Source organism: Helianthus annuus, chromosome 17 (assembly GCF_002127325.2).
Source record: "Helianthus annuus cultivar XRQ/B chromosome 17, HanXRQr2.0-SUNRISE, whole genome shotgun sequence".
NCBI classification, from domain to species: domain Eukaryota; kingdom Viridiplantae; phylum Streptophyta; class Magnoliopsida; order Asterales; family Asteraceae; genus Helianthus; species Helianthus annuus.
The window spans coordinates 94,224,187-94,241,133 of record NC_035449.2 but is presented as its reverse complement, the minus strand read 5'-3'; the positions used below and the strand labels follow the sequence as shown (position 1 = coordinate 94,241,133).

The 16,947-nt window shown below is 40.7% G+C and overlaps 1 long non-coding RNA gene across 2 annotated transcripts; it reads right to left on the bottom strand.

The window, feature by feature from the left end:
- Positions 1–488: 488 nt before the first annotated feature.
- LOC110923291 lies at positions 489–3,490 on the bottom strand. Of its 2 annotated transcripts, XR_004886842.1 has the most exons (4): positions 3,334–3,490; positions 1,916–2,000; positions 905–1,060; positions 489–751 (listed from the first exon to the last, which is right to left on the bottom strand). It is a non-coding gene; the product is annotated as an uncharacterized LOC110923291 (long non-coding RNA). The 2 variants fall into 2 exon arrangements; XR_002583930.2 differs by lacking the exon at positions 1,916–2,000 and having other exon boundaries at positions 3,334–3,485.
- Positions 3,491–16,947: the final 13,457 nt, after the last annotated feature.

The window sequence follows — 16,947 nt, the reverse complement described above, 5'->3', positions numbered from 1 at the left end:
ATGACTGGATGTGCCTAAAACGTACACTAAGCACAAAACACAGCACTTTAAATAACATTTCAGCTTCTGGCTAACTAATGAAGTGCCAAAACATGAGGAAATATTCCCGACACTTGGGGAAATAAGTTGTGTCACTAAAAATATTATTAACGACACTTAAAAGCTTATTTAAGCACTTTAACGGATTACTATCCAACCGAACAACCAGACTATACCCGGAACATAAAAATATTGACAGTGACAATATTGATCTTTTTCTGAGCCAGTTAGGGTCCCTGAATACCCTAACACCCGCATTAAAGCTCAACACACCACTAACCGAGTTAATCACTAAACTAACTTGGTTTAACCTAACTAATACCTAACTAACTAGTTGGAATCGGACCAAGACCCCCTCCTAACCGGCCCCAAACAAGGGGGACACACCTTGTACTAACTTGATTTGTATAATCCCATATGTTTAGTATCAAAGAGTGTTACGCCCAAAATTTCATCTTCCTAAATGTGATATTATCATACTATAATTTAACAAAAATCGGGCATGACCCGTCCATAAAACGAGCATACCCCTGTTTTAAACATAAACAAACTAGATACAATTCTACAATTCGTTCAACAAGATACTACTAAAAACCAATACAACAAATTTTGGATCAAAAACATTTGAACAAGCTAGCGGAAGCGTTTGGTATGACATAACATGAACACGCGCTCGCTCCGATTCTCCAAGTCGCCTGAATTGAGGATTTACCTACATTCAACAACAAAGCTTTAAAAAGTTAGTCATTTACTTATTTACTTATAAAATCGTCACTTTAGTTCCATTCGTGTATGTACTTTCATTTCTCTCATGCATTCGATTACCCAATTAAATGGGTATGACATATATTTTCAAACAACTAACCCGTTGGTAGATGATGACGACCAAACATAAAATGTTGTATAAACTAAAACGTCCATAGCATATTCTAACCGCATAAGTTACTTCAATCCGATTATCCTTTCAACATTTAACCGTTTCATTATTATATCAACACTTCGAAAGTCCGACATTCATAACCTGCACTTTCAAACATACTCAATAATAACTTAGTTAGCCAAACCCGTAATCTCAACATATTCATTTACTACATCTTCATAAAAAGGACGTCAACCATTTAAATGCATCCAATTAACTTATATTCCAAACCCAAGGGCATTATTAGTAACGCTAATTCTCAAATGCATCCAAATCATGCATTCGCACATACTTGCACACATACAAACTTACAATCATACACATCTACATACCTAATATACATTTAATCATACCTACAATCATGTATTCATATCTACGTGTTCCGTACGTATTTTTGTATACATTTACATGTAATACATGTCCAACTTCATTACATACATCTATCACACTCTTATAAAAATTACATGAGGCTTAGACTTGGGTTTACAACTTATAATCGTCAAGGAAACACTCGAAATCATATTTGGGAGGCCCGTCGTAGTTCACGGATAATATACCGAAGCCTACGACGCATAAATCACATAAATAATATCTTTGACAGAACCTTCACCTGGCCGTGTCAGTTCACCACCCGGCCGTGTCAACTCTGCACTTTTCCTAGCCATTAATCCTTACCGAAACGGACATAACTCTCTTATTTTTCATCCGTTTTGCGTCACGTTTCTTCCTATATGATTGTAATTTAATATTCTATCATGTGATCTTGAAGTCCAACATCCGAGTTAAGGAATTTCTTAACTTATACGTATTCGGCTTGTTATTCATCTATGAATTATTCGACCCATTCGTGCATTTATCAAAATAATCTATTGATTTGACCTCAACTTCATATGAACTTAATAATTAAAACATTATATTACTTAAACAACTAAAGAAGTGATTATAGAAATCACTTACCTTGAGTACTCCAATAAGTGTATTTGTCACCTTGCTTTATCTTGACCCGTTATCCTCCTATGCTTGAGCTCTCCTTGACACGTTCCTATTATCTCATTCCATTACATCCATTCAATAGTTAGTATACGTAATCATACGCATCACTAATCACACTTCTATTCACGTGTCAATCGCTTAATGAGTTCAACATGTATCACAATACTACAATGCTAATCAATCTAACAATTTATCATTCCATCATCACAAAAGTCATACATGAGCTTCTAGCATGCATAATTATGTATTTACATCATGTTCATTATTCTTTCAAAATTCCATACTTAGAATGATAACATTTTCTAAGTTAGGCAACTTGTTTCATACATTAAACATTTCATACCATTTCTTAACACCTTGGTTTTTACACATCCATTCTACTATTTTCTATCAACAACCCGTTTCGACCCGTTGGTGCAATCATATGCATAGACTAGTTGGTAAGTGTTTTAGACACTTAAAACAATCAAATAACTTGCTAATAATTTATTAAAATCAGTAGTTCATGATTCATACAAGTGTGCATAACAATACAACTATTTTTACTTAATATTTATACTAAAAAAATGTGCAGCAACTTTCTACGCAGCAGCTGTTCACGACACATTTTAACCCATTTATCTTCTGATTCAGTTCTTCATGTTCAAATATGAAATGATCTACACTCAGAGATCTTTCTAAGCATATAAAGATCGTAAAAATCGGACATTCCTATGATTTTATATGATTTTTACAAAATCAGCACAGAAGCTGAAATGCTTCCAAACAACTTGCTGTCAAAACGAATTTACTAAATTTTCATGTTGTTTTGACCCACTAAATCTCATAACCAGCCTCTTATGACCAAATATGAAATGTAATATGCGAAACAACCTTTTCAACGATATAAGGCTCGTTGTCTAACTCCTAATAACGAATGAGATACGGCCTTTACAAGGTGACTATCTAAGGCTGTCAAAAGTAACTATTTTACACAAACTTTGTAGGCATTTTATCAAACACTTGGCGGGTTTCGCATTTGTAAGACATTATGTACAAGTATTTATATGCTTTAACTTTCCACTTCTTGCATTCATCTAATCATCACTACTAAAATCAAATAAATTTATACCATACCCCAACTAGCTAACATAAGAATGCATCACATACTACCTAGTTCATCAACTTAGCACAAAGATTAGACATGAATGGTTCACCCATGTCACCATTCTTACTACTACTACTAGTGGGTTTCATCACAAGTGTTTAATACAACCGGATTTATGCAAAATTCATCTTCATCATGATGATTCTAACTCATTTACAGGTTCAATTCATTCAATTATCATGGATTGCTCAAACTCATCTTATCATCTAACATCATATGACATAATAAAACTTACCCTAGGTTAGGAACTCTTAGATGATTGAGAAATTGTTCACATGCAAACGAAATTCATCCAAAATCGCCTTCAATTTGTAGATTTTCTTGGTAAGATGGAGAAGAAGGGTTCTCCCCCTTCCTGCTCTCCCTGCGTTGCAACCCCCACACCCAACACTGGGTTTTCTTTTCCCTTTTTTTTATATAAATTGTCAAATTTTACATATTAAACCCCCAAGGTTACTCTTTGTTATCATTTTCATATACTTACTCAAAGTTTATAAACTTCCTTTACATTTAAAATTTAACTAATCATGTAGGACATTAAAACATCAAAATATTCTATCACACAAGTTTTGGGGTGTTACAAAGAGACAAGAAATCCCTTGGTCCATAGCCTAAAGTTTGTCTATAAATAACTTGTGATTACATAAGAGATTAATCACTTCACAAACCACTCAAACTCTCTCTCCCTCTTGCCCCCAAACTCACGGCCGAACACACACACATACATCCATCCATTTTCGGCTTTTGGTCTCCACATTCCAATCATCTACAAGTGTTACGGGTCACGCATTAGGAGTCTTGGAGCAAACGGAAGGCGAAGGACCTCTCTACCTAGCTTTTATCCACCTCTTTTTCACATAGATTCTTCCCTAGCCCCGAGCTAGAGGTATAATGCTTAAAACACATACTCGAATCATTCTAAGATGGTTAATAAGTTATGTAACGGTTGAAATGCGGAAACTTATCTTTTGAAGCATAAAAGTCTACTAAAAACATGAATATTGTTGGTTAATAACACATAAGTGGTGTAAAAGTTGTAGTAACTGAAATTTGTGGTTACCTAGACCCGATCTACGTTGTGGTAGCTCGGATCACCATTTAACCCGGTTTGGTTAAGATCATGGATCTTGACATAAGCTTGTTTTAAATGGGACAAGGGTTAAAAGGTGAAACTCTACCACACAAGAAACATGAACTTGTGTAAAAGTATTTTTACTAGTAAAATAGTGTTTGAAACTAGCGGATCTACGTATGTACAAATGGTATTTTCAAGGAACCACATATCAAAGAAATCATGTTTTCTAAAAAGACAGATCTTACACTAACAAGTATAATTTTTATAAACCACAAGTGTGTAAACACTTGTGGAATGAAAGATTCGACAAGATAACAAACTTGGTAAAAGATGACGAGAAGTTGTAAAGATGGATTTACTTTAAAAACGAGGTTTTTACGAGATCGATCTACTTTATATAAAGATCCACAAAATATAATGGGATTTACACTATAGTTTCGGAAAAATTACAAGTTCATGCGATTATGCGATTTACATACTTGTCGACTAGTTTGATGTGTCGGAAATTGTTTGATTGAATAAAGAAGTTGTTGGAATTGATTTTGTAAAAGAAAATGATACGCTTGAAAGCGTGGCCACCTCCAGTTACAGAGGAAACTCTGGCGAAATTTTTCTAAAAACTTAACACTTAGAGTTATTTACACTACAAGTGTTAGAATTATTTTTGACATGTTTTCGAAATATAAATTTCGCCATGACTTTATTTACTAAATAATCGGAGGTGGGAATTTTCACAGAACTAAACGTGATAAGTATATAGTTAGTAAATATATTTTCACCACACTGTTTATGATTATTTTGTGAAAATACAAAAATATTATTTTTAGAGTAAAAATAATATTTTCAAACAATAACAGACCCAAAATAATACAAACGCTTACACGACAAACATATAAGTTACACCGGTAATTATTATTACCACCCGATCGTTAAAACGTAACTTACGCATTATACGGAAATATTCATGAACGCGTATTTTGTCAACGTATTATTTTTGGAAGTGTTATGTGAAGTAAAAATATAATATTTTTGAGAAAAATATTTATATTTTGGAGTTAGAAATAAAATATATATTAAGTGAGACTTAATGATATAATTCACACGCACATGTATTAAATCCCCCATCCTTGGGAAGGAGATTAACTACCAAGTACATACGAAAAGTAAACCCGAAATAGTTGTCTAACTATTTCCCAAAAACTTAAACTATAAAGCTAAGGCACGGCCGTCCGTCTAATAGAATTAGCACATGTAGGTCGTTGCACAGCTGCCTGATTTGGAGTGCTTGGTAGAGACGCACCGACAGTGAGTTCATGTCCCCCTTTTCTCTTAACTGTTTTCCGTTTTCTAAACTGCGGGGGTGAAATACATGTTACTATGATTATGAGTACTTTTTACATGGTATGGTTAGCGTAAGGAGGGTTACTACTTAGATCATGTGAGTAGGTAGGCGGGACTGGAGGCCATTAATCCTCATTGTAGGACCGAGGGACGTAAGCGGTAGATCTATCTGGGTGTAGCGAGCCCAATCCCAGGTCCAGCATAACGGACCTCGGGGTGACTTTGTGCCCCGACGCAAAATCGCAAGGTTTGAGTCTTCCTACTTGCACTTCACACATATCAATGGACTTGCAAACCATTAGTGATCTCTTTTTCCTTATTTGCTACATACTAGGGTTTTGATAAATACAAAGGTTTATTTACTCACTTACACATGAACTCGCTCAACATTATTGTTGATTTTTCAACTTACATGTATTTCAGGGAACTAAAAGATCTGGCACGGTATGGCACGTTTTCCCGCTGCACTAGTTACCAAGGTCATCCGGGGTTTGGGGAATGTGACTCTTTCCTGAACAAGTCACAGTCCTTAAACCATGTTTATGTTATGTTTACGTTTGTAATGTTTGTTGGACAAGGTCATGGTTGATAGGGTGTTTTCCCGTTAAAACAATGGTATTGTATTGGTTTTCAAAACTTAATGGATGATCTTGCATGTTTTTAATTCATATAGCTTTGTTATGATTAAGCTATGGTATTAAGAAGTCACACCAAATTAACCACGCTTCCGCAAAGCCAGGGTGTGACAGACCCGCTCGCCATTGGCCTCGGCGATTAAGTCGATATAAAATGAGGGACTTATTGATAGAGTTTTGTCTAATAATTTTAAGGTTGTTGTTGTGACAACCCTCACTAAACCAGGTATCCGTACGACTTAATTAACTATTAATTGTTGCTTAATTACTGTGCTTAACTGAAAATACTGATGAACTGCTACTTGACTTTTGATACTTGTACATATCTGCATCATACCTTGATTTCCGTCACTACATTATTTACTTACTGAACTCTAGTGACAAACATGATGCACAAAAGCACAGTAGCATTTGAACGGATAATCTATTGAACATGCTGATAAAGCCAGCATCAGGCAGACACTGCCTCTAAGGGCCTGTATGAGCCAGAAATATTTTACTACACCCATAGTGTGTGTAGGGATACAAGGGTTGTAGAACTGCGTCTCTAGGAATACGATATAATGATTGGATGTGCCTAAAACGTACTCTAAGCACAAAACACAGCACTTTTATTAACATACTAGCTTCTGGCTAACTAATAAAGTGCCAAAACATGAGGAAATATTCCTGACACTTTGCAGAATAAGATGTGTCGCTAAAAATATTATTTACGACGCTTAAAAGCTTACTTAAGCACTTTAACGGATTACAATCCAACCGAACAACCGGACTATACCCGGAACATGAAAATATTGCCATAAGTGTTATTGGTCTTTTTCTGAGCCAGTTAGGGTCCCTGATTACCCTAACACCCGTATTATAACACATCATACGACTAACGAAGTTAACCCCTAAAGTTAACCTACTTAACGTAACTAAGCCCCAACTACACACTTGAAATCGAACCATAGGACCCCCCCCTGGGCCGGTTCTATCCCCATGTAACTAGGTTGGTACTATTTTGATTATAATAATATACTTTGTCTCAAATCAAGAGGACATATTAACCAAGGGATTAAGGCATTTGATTTGTCTATAAATACAAGACTTAGCACATGGGATTATCACTCACCACAACTCACAATCACTCTCTCTCCCTTGCCCTCCCAACTCTCGGCCGAACTCCCCTCTTGTTACCCATCCATTGTCAAGTCTTGTTCAGTCCATTCCAAGCATACACAAGCCTTTCGGGTCACGTATTAGGAGCCTCGGAGCAAACGGAAGTGGAAGGACCTCATTACCTCGCTTCTATCCACCTCATTTTCGCCTAGATTCTCCCTAGCCCCGAGCTAGAGGTATAATGCTTAAATCTCATTCTCGAACATATCTAAGGTGGTTAATAAGAATTATAACGGTTAAAAGTCGGAAACATGCATTTTGAATCTTTAAAGTTTACTAAAAATGCAAGTATTGTTGGTTAAAAGATCATAAGTTGTGTAAAAGTTGTAGTGTTTGAATATGGTGAATATTGAGGCCCGATCTACGTTGTGGTGGCTCGGATCATCGTTTAACCCGACCTTGTTTCTATCGGTACGAGGGTTAAAAGGTGAAACTCTACCACACGAGAAACATGAACTTGTGTAAAAGTATTTTTACTAGTAAAATGGTGTTTAAAACTAGCGGATCTACGTATGTGCAAGTGGTATTTTCAAAGGACCAAGTGTCGAGAAAATCATGTTTTATAAAAGTCGGATGACAAACTAATGAATATGATTTTACAAACCACAAGTGTATAAACACTTGTGAAATAAGAAGTTTCGACAAAATAACAATCTTTGAGAAAGATGACGGGAAGTTGTAAAGAATAATTTATTCTAAAAACGGGGTTTTTACAAAATTAAACTATTTTATGCAAAGATCCACCAAATATAAGGAGATCTACACTATAGTTTTCGGAAAAACTACAAGTTCATGTAATAATGCGATTTACATACTAGTCGACTAGTTTGATGTGTCGGAAATTGTTTGATTGAATCAAGAAATTGTTGAAGTGATTTTGTAAAAGAAAATGATACGCTTGAAAGCGTGGCCACCTCCAGTTACAGGGGAAACTCTGGCGAAATTTTTCTAAAATCTAACACTTAGAATTATTTACAAGTGTTAAACTATTTTTGAGATGTTTTCGAAATATATTTCGCCATGACCTTATTTATTAAATAATCGGAGGTGGGATTTTCACAAAAACTAAACGTGATAAATATTTATTCGATAAATATATTTTTCACCACACTGTTTATGATTATTTTGTGAAAATATATAAATATTATTTTTAGAGTAAAAATAATATTTACAAACGTTGACGAACCCAAAATAATACAAATGCTTACACGACGAACATATAAGTTACACCGGTAATTATTATTACCAGTTAATCGTTAAAACGTAACTTACGCTTTATACGGAAATACTCATGAACGCGTATTTTGTCAACGTATTATTTTGGAAAGTATTAAGTGAAGAGAAAATATAATATTTTTGAGAAAAATATTTATATTTTGGAATGAGAAGTAAAAATATATTAAGTGGGACTTAATGAGATGATACAAATACACATGTATTAAATCCCCCATCCTTGGGAAGGAAATTAATTACCAAGTATATACAAGGAACGGTTGTCTAACTGTTTCCCAAAACTTAAACTATAAAGCTAAGGCACGGCCATCCGTCTAATAGAATTAGCACATGTAGGTCGTTGCACAGCTACCTGACATTCGGAGTACTTGGTATAGCGACGCACTGACTGTGAGTTCATGTCCCCCTTTTCTCTTAACTGTTTTCAGTTTTCTAAACTGCGGGGGTGAAATACATGTTACATTGATTATGAATACTTTATACATGGTATGGTTAGCGTAAGGAGGTTTGTTACTTTTAGATCATGTGAATGGGTAGGCGGAAACTTGAGGTCATTAATCCTCAGGGTAGGACCGAGGGGCAGGAGCGGTAGATCTATTTGGGTGTAGCGAGCCCAGTCCCAGGTCCAGCATAACGGACCTTGGGATGACTTTGTTCCCGACGCATAAATTTGCTAGGTTTGAGCCTTCCTACTTGCATTTCACACATATCAATGGCCTTGCAAACCATTGGTGATCTCTTTTTCCTTATTTGCTACATACCAGCGTTTTTGATAAATACAAAGGTTTATTTACTCACTTTCGCATGAACTCGCTCAACATTATTGTTGATTTTTCAAATTACATGTATTTCAGGGAATTAAAGATCTGGCACAGTATGGCATGTTTTCCGCTGCATTAGTCACCGAGGTTATCCAGGGTTTGGGGAATGTGACTCTTTCCTGGACAAGTCACAGTCCTCGAATCATGTTATGTTATGTTATGTTTAGGGTTGTAATGTTTGTGGGACAAGATTATGGTTGATAGGGTGTTAACCCGTTAAGACAATGTTTTGATATTTTTATTTTAATGGATGATCTTGCATATTTTTAATTCATATAGCTTTGTTATGATTAAGCTATGGTATTAAGAAGTCACACCAAATTAACCACACTTCCGCAAAGCCAGGGTGTGACAGCTTGGTATCAGAGCTCTGATCATAGCGAACTAGGATTCCTTCTCGAGTCTAGACTATGATCACTAGGGCTCTCACGAAAACATTTTTACTTCATACCACTTAAGTCCAGATCCAAAACCTTTTTATAAACAAATGTTGAGCGCATTTTATTTATTATTTTTAGGCTCAGTCTGGGAGGCCGAGGCTCGACCTAATGGATCGAGGTAGTTGTCTAGTGGGACTAGGAAGAGCAGTCTGGGAGGCTGGGAGAATTGACTAGTGGGACTAGGGAGTCAGTCTGGGAGGCTGGGAGAATTGACTAGTGGGACTAGGGAGTCAGTCTGAGAGTCTGGGAGGCTAGTGGGACTAGGAAGAGCAGTCTGGGAGGCTGGGAAAATTGGCTAGTGGGACTAGGAAAAGGCAGTCTGGGAGGCTGGGAAGCTAGTGGGACTAGGAGAATTATGTGATATTTTACTTGGTGACTTATGTGAATACCTGATTGTATGACTGATTATTTGTGCATATTTGTGCTTGTGTTACAGACACATGGACTCACCAGGCACAGGTGACTCGGACACCACCGGACCCCTACCTATTGTATCTGATGACCTCCCATCTTCGGAGCATGAGGTGCATACATCTGATTCCACCAGCACAGATGACGACGACTTCCAGCCCTTCGCACTACCCGAGGGTGCTGAGGAGCCTGCGGATGGCCCCCCTGCTGAGTACTTGCCCCTAGTTGTGATTCCGGCTCCTATTCCTTTAGCCGTCTATGCCGCATATGACTTGCTGCTCGACGCCGAGGCTGGCGGCGATATCGATTTGTTTGAGGACGAGCCTATTGAGGATGAGATTCCGGATGCAGCCCTTCTTCCCGCTGGCGATCTTCTGATGATCGCTGACGCCCCTGCTGAGGACTCACCCGCACATTCACCGGTCCCAGACTCCTTTGAGTCTGTGGCTTCCGCCCCTTTTCACGAGGTGAGCGCACAGCACTTTGCACACGACTCGGATCCTGACCAGGCATCCTCAGCAGCACCTATCCCGAGCTTTGCATTTGAGCATGACGACATAGAGGATTCTGATCCCATTTTTCCTCCGGGATTCGACCCGGATCATGATATCGAGTTTATCCCGATGGACCAGCTCATGGAGGATCCCGCTGATCCAGTTGACCCTATTGATCCTGAGTTCGACTTTGATATGGCTTTTGATGACCATGAGCCTGCCTTGGCTCCTGAGCAGGCAGCTGCTCTAGATCCTATGCCCGAGCATGACCCCGTACATGTTGGCATCCCAGTTGAGCCCGTTTTAGCTGACCCACCTGTTGGTGATCTTCCTGTAGATGTTCCTTTGGGGGAGCAGGTCATTGCCGCCGATCATGTTGATCCACTTTTTGTTGCTGATATACCGGTTGACCATCCTGTTGCACCAGTTGACCCTGTCATTGTTCCTCCATTTGATCCCATTCCACTCGAGCCTGAGCACGCACTATTTGCTGACCACATGGATCCACCCGATGAGGATGCTCAGCACGATTGGATACCCGCTGATGAGGACGTTCCACCCTTGCCCCCACAGATCCCTGTTACACGACCTGTTGATTTTACTTTTCAGGTTCCTCAGTTTGTACCTCCAGCGAGGCCTGGAGAGGGCTCTTCAGCCCATCCTTTTGGGCACGTACCGATGTCTATCCCCATCATGCCCCAGATGTCATCTGTTCCACCATCTATTTCACCATTTCCTGTGGCACCGTTTGACCCCACCAGTGAGCCTTTGTTTTGGTCGACACCACCAGCCATGCCACCTACTGATCCATACCATCCGTTTCATGTGGGACACACTATAGAGGACGTTTTGATGTCCTTCGTTCATCAGCACGAGTCACACACGCAGCGTCTTCAGGAGCTCGAGAGAGCTCAGCTACCACCATGTTCATGCCATGGTCAGATACACTCCCCTCTTCAGCCATGTCGATCATTACCCCCAGATTTTGCTGCTCGTCTCTTTACACTAGAGCAGCAGGTTGCCTCTGTCATTCGCACTCAGCAGGCTCTGGAGGAGGACTGGCTTCAGGTACGCCGCTTGCTTTACACTTACTTTCCACCTCCTCCGCCGCCATCTGTATAGAGCTCATCAGTACTGCTTGTGTAGACGTTGGTGAGAGGACCGCGATTGCTTTTGGTTGCATAGCATTTTGGAGACTACATGATGATACTGACTTTTGACACATACTTGATGTATTTGATGTATTTGACACTGATTTGATATAGCTTTTGGACAGGGGTGATGTAGCCCCTAGTTGATTGATGATTGTATGACACAATGATGTACTGATACACTTACGTTGTGGTCTCGATATATATGGCAATCGCAGTATTCTCATCATATTTGATTCGCTTGATTTCTTATTTACATTTTTATGACATGGGATGTTGTGTGTATATTTTTGTAACATGGGATGTTGTGTGTATAATATTTGTAACATGGGATGTTTTGTGCATAATATTTGTGACATGGGATGTTGTGTGATTACTATTTGTGAAGTATTGATAACATGAGATGTTATGTGCTACTACTATTACTATATACGTACACGTTACTATGGCCTGACCGACGTAAACACATCTTTAGAAGATGCCGCCAAGACGTCAACCTCAGCCAATGCCTACGACTCAGGACGAACTACAGCAAGTCATTGCTGTTGCTATTGCTCAATATGCTGCCTCTCAAGGAGGAATGAGTGGAAGCAACTCTGGCAACATTGGCAACAACAACAATCCACCTCATGGTAACCCTAAGTCAGTAAGACATACCATGACCTAAATGGATTTCCTTAGCAAGAGTGCTAAAGCCAATCATGCGTTATAATGTATGTGCAAGGTGCACCTACAAACAGTTCTTGGACTGCAAGCCCGTAAACTTCGATGGCACAGGTGGTGCTATTGCTTTCGTCCGCTGGGCTGAGAAAACCGAATCCGTACTTCGCATGAGCAAATGCGTGCTGGATCAACAAGTCACTTACATCTCAGGGCTATTTTTGGATGGAGCCTTATCATGGTGGAATCTACAAGTCCAAACACTTGGCGAAGCAGCTGCTTACGCACTGACGTGGACCGAGCTGAAAGAACTCATGCGCAAGAAGTACTGTTCTCGCGCTGAAATTCAGAGATTGGAGACCGAGTTTTGGCATCTAAAAATGGAAGGTCCTAAGATAGCAGAGTATGTTCAGAGGTTCCACGACTTGTCGCATGTGGTACCCTACATGGTTACACCTGAGTTCAAGAGAATTGAACGCTTCATTTAGGGATTAGCTCCTCAAATCATCAGTATGGTGACCTCCTCCAAACCTGCAACTATCACTGAAGCCATTGATTTGAGTGTGGCTCTTACGGAGGAGGCGATTCGTTTGAACAAGTTTGATGAAGCTGAGCCCAAGAAAAAGGAGACTCATGTGGAGTCATCTGGAGGAAACAAGAGGAAGTTTTCAAATTTCAAGCAGGGCACCGGGATGGTGGTTAAGAAAGGGGAATCGAATGCGCCAGCTCAAGATACAGCTGGTGGGAGAAAGAAAAGTAAGGGATATATGGGTGCACAACCCAAGTGCAACTCATGCCAACGACATCACTCTGGTCGTTGTGGGTTAAAGGTTTGTGAAGCATGTGGGAAGGCTGGCCACCTGAAGGAGACTTGTTGGGCCACTGCTGGCCGGGGAGGCCAAGGAGGATATGGGAATAGGAACAACCGTGGTGGTGCTGGGAACCGCCCACAAGGAAACCAGGGAGGTGATGGAAACCGTGCCAATCATGCTAACCAAGCGGGCGCCATGAATCGAAATCAGGGAAACAACCAAGCGGGAAACAATGGTGGGAACGGGCAGAGGCCCGGATGTTTTAACTACGGTGATGTTGGGCATTACAAAAGGAATTGCCCAGAATTAAACCAAGCACGCGGAAGAGTTTTTAACATGGAAGCCAGGGAAGCACGCCAGGATCCCAATGTTGTCACTGGTACGTTCCCTGTAAACCAACGCTATGCATCCGTTTTGTTTGATACTGGTGCCGATTACAGCTTCGTATCGCTAGAATTTAAGAATATGCTTGGTTTAGCCGCTAGTAAATTAGATATTCTATACTCGATCGAATTAACGAATGGGAAGTTAGTAGAGGCTAACGAGGTGATTCGAGGTTGCGTAATCGAATTGGGAGAGCGTGAGTTCGTTCTGGATCTACTACCAGTCCAGTTGGGAAGCTTCGACGTGGTAGTAGGGATGGATTGGTTATCGAGTAACAAGGCCGAGATAGTTTGCCACGAGAAGATTATTCGTATCCCGACCGATGATGGTGAGAGCATTGTTGTTCATGGGGAGAAGCGTGAGACGCCGTTAAGGATGATTAGCTGCCTGAAAGCGAGAAAGTGTTTGCAGAAAGGATGTGTTGCTTTTCTAGCACACATTGTGGATAAAAAGGATGCTGAGCCGAAGATCGAAGACATCCCCGTCGTAAGGGAATATCCAGAAGTCTTTCCTGAAGACTTGCCTGGATTGCCGCCTCAGAGGCAAGTGGAGTTCCGCATAGACTTAGTTCCAGGCGCCGCGCCTGTGGCTAAGGCACCTTATAGACTTGCTCCGTCTGAGATGCAGGAACTGTCAACACAACTTCAGGAGTTGCTCGATAAGGGGTTTATCCGACCAAGCTTCTCGCCTTGGGGAGCTCCAGTTTTGTTTGTGAAGAAGAAGGACAGTAGTTTCCGTATGTGCATTTACTACAGAGAGTTGAACAAGCTAACGATCAAGAATAGGTATCCCCTGCCAAGGATCGATGATATATTCGACCAGCTTCAAGGTTCAAGCTTTTACTCAAAGATCGATCTTCGATCTGGATACCATCAGCTACGGATACAGGAGGAGAGTATCCCAAAGACAGCCTTCAGAACTCGATATGGACACTACGAGTTTCTCGTTATGCCGTTTGGTCTGACAAACGCACCTGCCGTGTTCATGGATTTGATGAATCGGGTTTGCAAGCCGTACTTGGATAAGTTCGTGATCGTATTCATCGATGATATTTTGATTTATTCAAAGACGAAGGCTGAGCACGAGCAGCATCTTAGAGCCATTCTGGAGCTGCTAAAGAAAGAACAGTTGTACGCCAAATTCTCTAAGTGCGAGTTTTGGCTAAGGGAAGTGCAATTCCTTGGGCACGTGGTGAACGGAGATGGAATCCACGTGGATCCCACCAAGATCGAAGCGATCAAGGATTGGGAAACGCCAAAGACGCCAACCGAGATTCGGCAATTCTTGGGTTTGGCTGGCTATTATCGAAGGTTCATCGAGAACTTTTCAAAGATCGCTCAACCATTGACACTCCTCACGCAGAAGGATAAGAAGTTTGATTGGGGAATTAAACAAGAGGAAGCATTTCAGATATTGAAAGATAAGCTTTGTAACGCGCCAATCTTAGCTCTACCAGAAGGTACAGATGATTTCGTGGTATACTGCGACGCTTCGCGTCAAGGATTGGGTAGTGTGTTGATGCAATGCCAAAAGGTTATTGCCTACGCGTCACGCCAACTGAAAGTGCACGAAAAGAATTATACCACGCACGATTTGGAGCTTGGCGCAGTGGTTTTCGCTTTGAAGATCTGGAGACATTACCTTTATGGTACGAAGTGCACAATCTTCACAGATCACAAGAGCCTCCAACATATATTCAACCAGAAGGAGTTGAACATGAGGCAAAGACGATGGGTAGAACTGTTGAATGACTACGACTGCGAGATTAAGTATCATCCAGGGAAGGAGAATGTGGTCGCCGATGCCCTAAGTCGAAAAGAAAGGATCAAGCCCATAAGGGTTAGGGCTTTGGAAATGATTATTCAGACCGATCTTTCTTTGCGCATTCGTGCCGCGCAGAAAGAAGCTCTCAAGGAAAGAAACCTTGAAGAAGAGTATCTCCGTGGGATGAAGAAGATACTGGTACCAAACAAGGAAGGAACGTTATGTTTTGAGAAAAGGATTTGGGTTCCTTTGTTTGGTGGTTTAAGGAAGGTTATTTTTGATGAAGCTCACAAGTCGCGGTACTCTATCCATCCTGGAGCGGATAAGATGTACCAGGATCTTAAAGATTATTATTGGTGGCCTAGGATGAAAGGCGATGTTGCTGTTTATGTGAGCAAATGTTTAACTTGCGCCAAAGTTAAGGCGGAATACCAGAAGCCTTCGGGACTTCTGCAGCAACCAGAGATTCCCAAGTGGAAGTGGGAACAAATCTCTATGGATTTTATTACGAAGTTGCCAAGAACGCCAAGAGGCCATGACACTATTTGGGTAATAGTGGATCGCTTAACGAAGTCAGCACACTTCCTTCCTATCCGAGAAAAGGATAATACGAGCAAACTGGCCGAAATTTACATGAGAGAGATTGTTACACGCCATGGAGTACCTCTCTCGATTATCTCCGATAGAGACGGAAGGTTCGTATCGAGGATATGGCAATCCTTCTAGGAAGCTTTTGGCTCAAAGTTGAATCTGAGCACTGCTTTTCACCCGCAGACCGACGGACAAAGTGAGCGGACGATTCAGACATTAGAGGACATGCTGAGAGCATGTGTGATGGATTTGGGCGGTAGCTGGGATAAGCATTTACCCCTGGTTGAGTTTTCATACAACAACAGCTACCACACCAGTATTGGTGCCGCGCCGTTTGAAGCCTTATATGGGCGCAAGTGCAGATCACCGCTCTGTTGGTCTGACGCTGGTGATAGACAGTTGGTTGGTCCTGAAGTAGTCCAGGAAACCACTGACAAGATTGCGCAAATCCGAGACCGTATCAGCGCGGCTCGAGACAGGCAGAAAGCCTACGCAGATCGAGGCAGGAAACCTCAAGAGTTTGAGATTAGAGATATGGTTTTGTTGAAGGTATCACCCTGGAAAGGGGTGGCACGCTTTGGGAAGCGTGGGAAGTTGAATCCGCGCTACATTGGTCCTTTCAGAATTTTGGAAAGAATTGGGACCGTAGCATACAAGTTGGATTTACCTGCCGAACTGAATAATGTTCATGATACATTTCATGTATCCAATCTGAAAAGAAGTCCAACACAAGATAACGTTGCCATTCCTACCGAAGAAATTCATGTTGATGACACGCTCCACTTCGTTGAAGAACCTGTCGAGGTCACGGATTGGAAAGTGAACAAGACCCGCCGGAGCAGTGTCAAGCTCGTCAAGGTTCGTTGGAATGCTAGA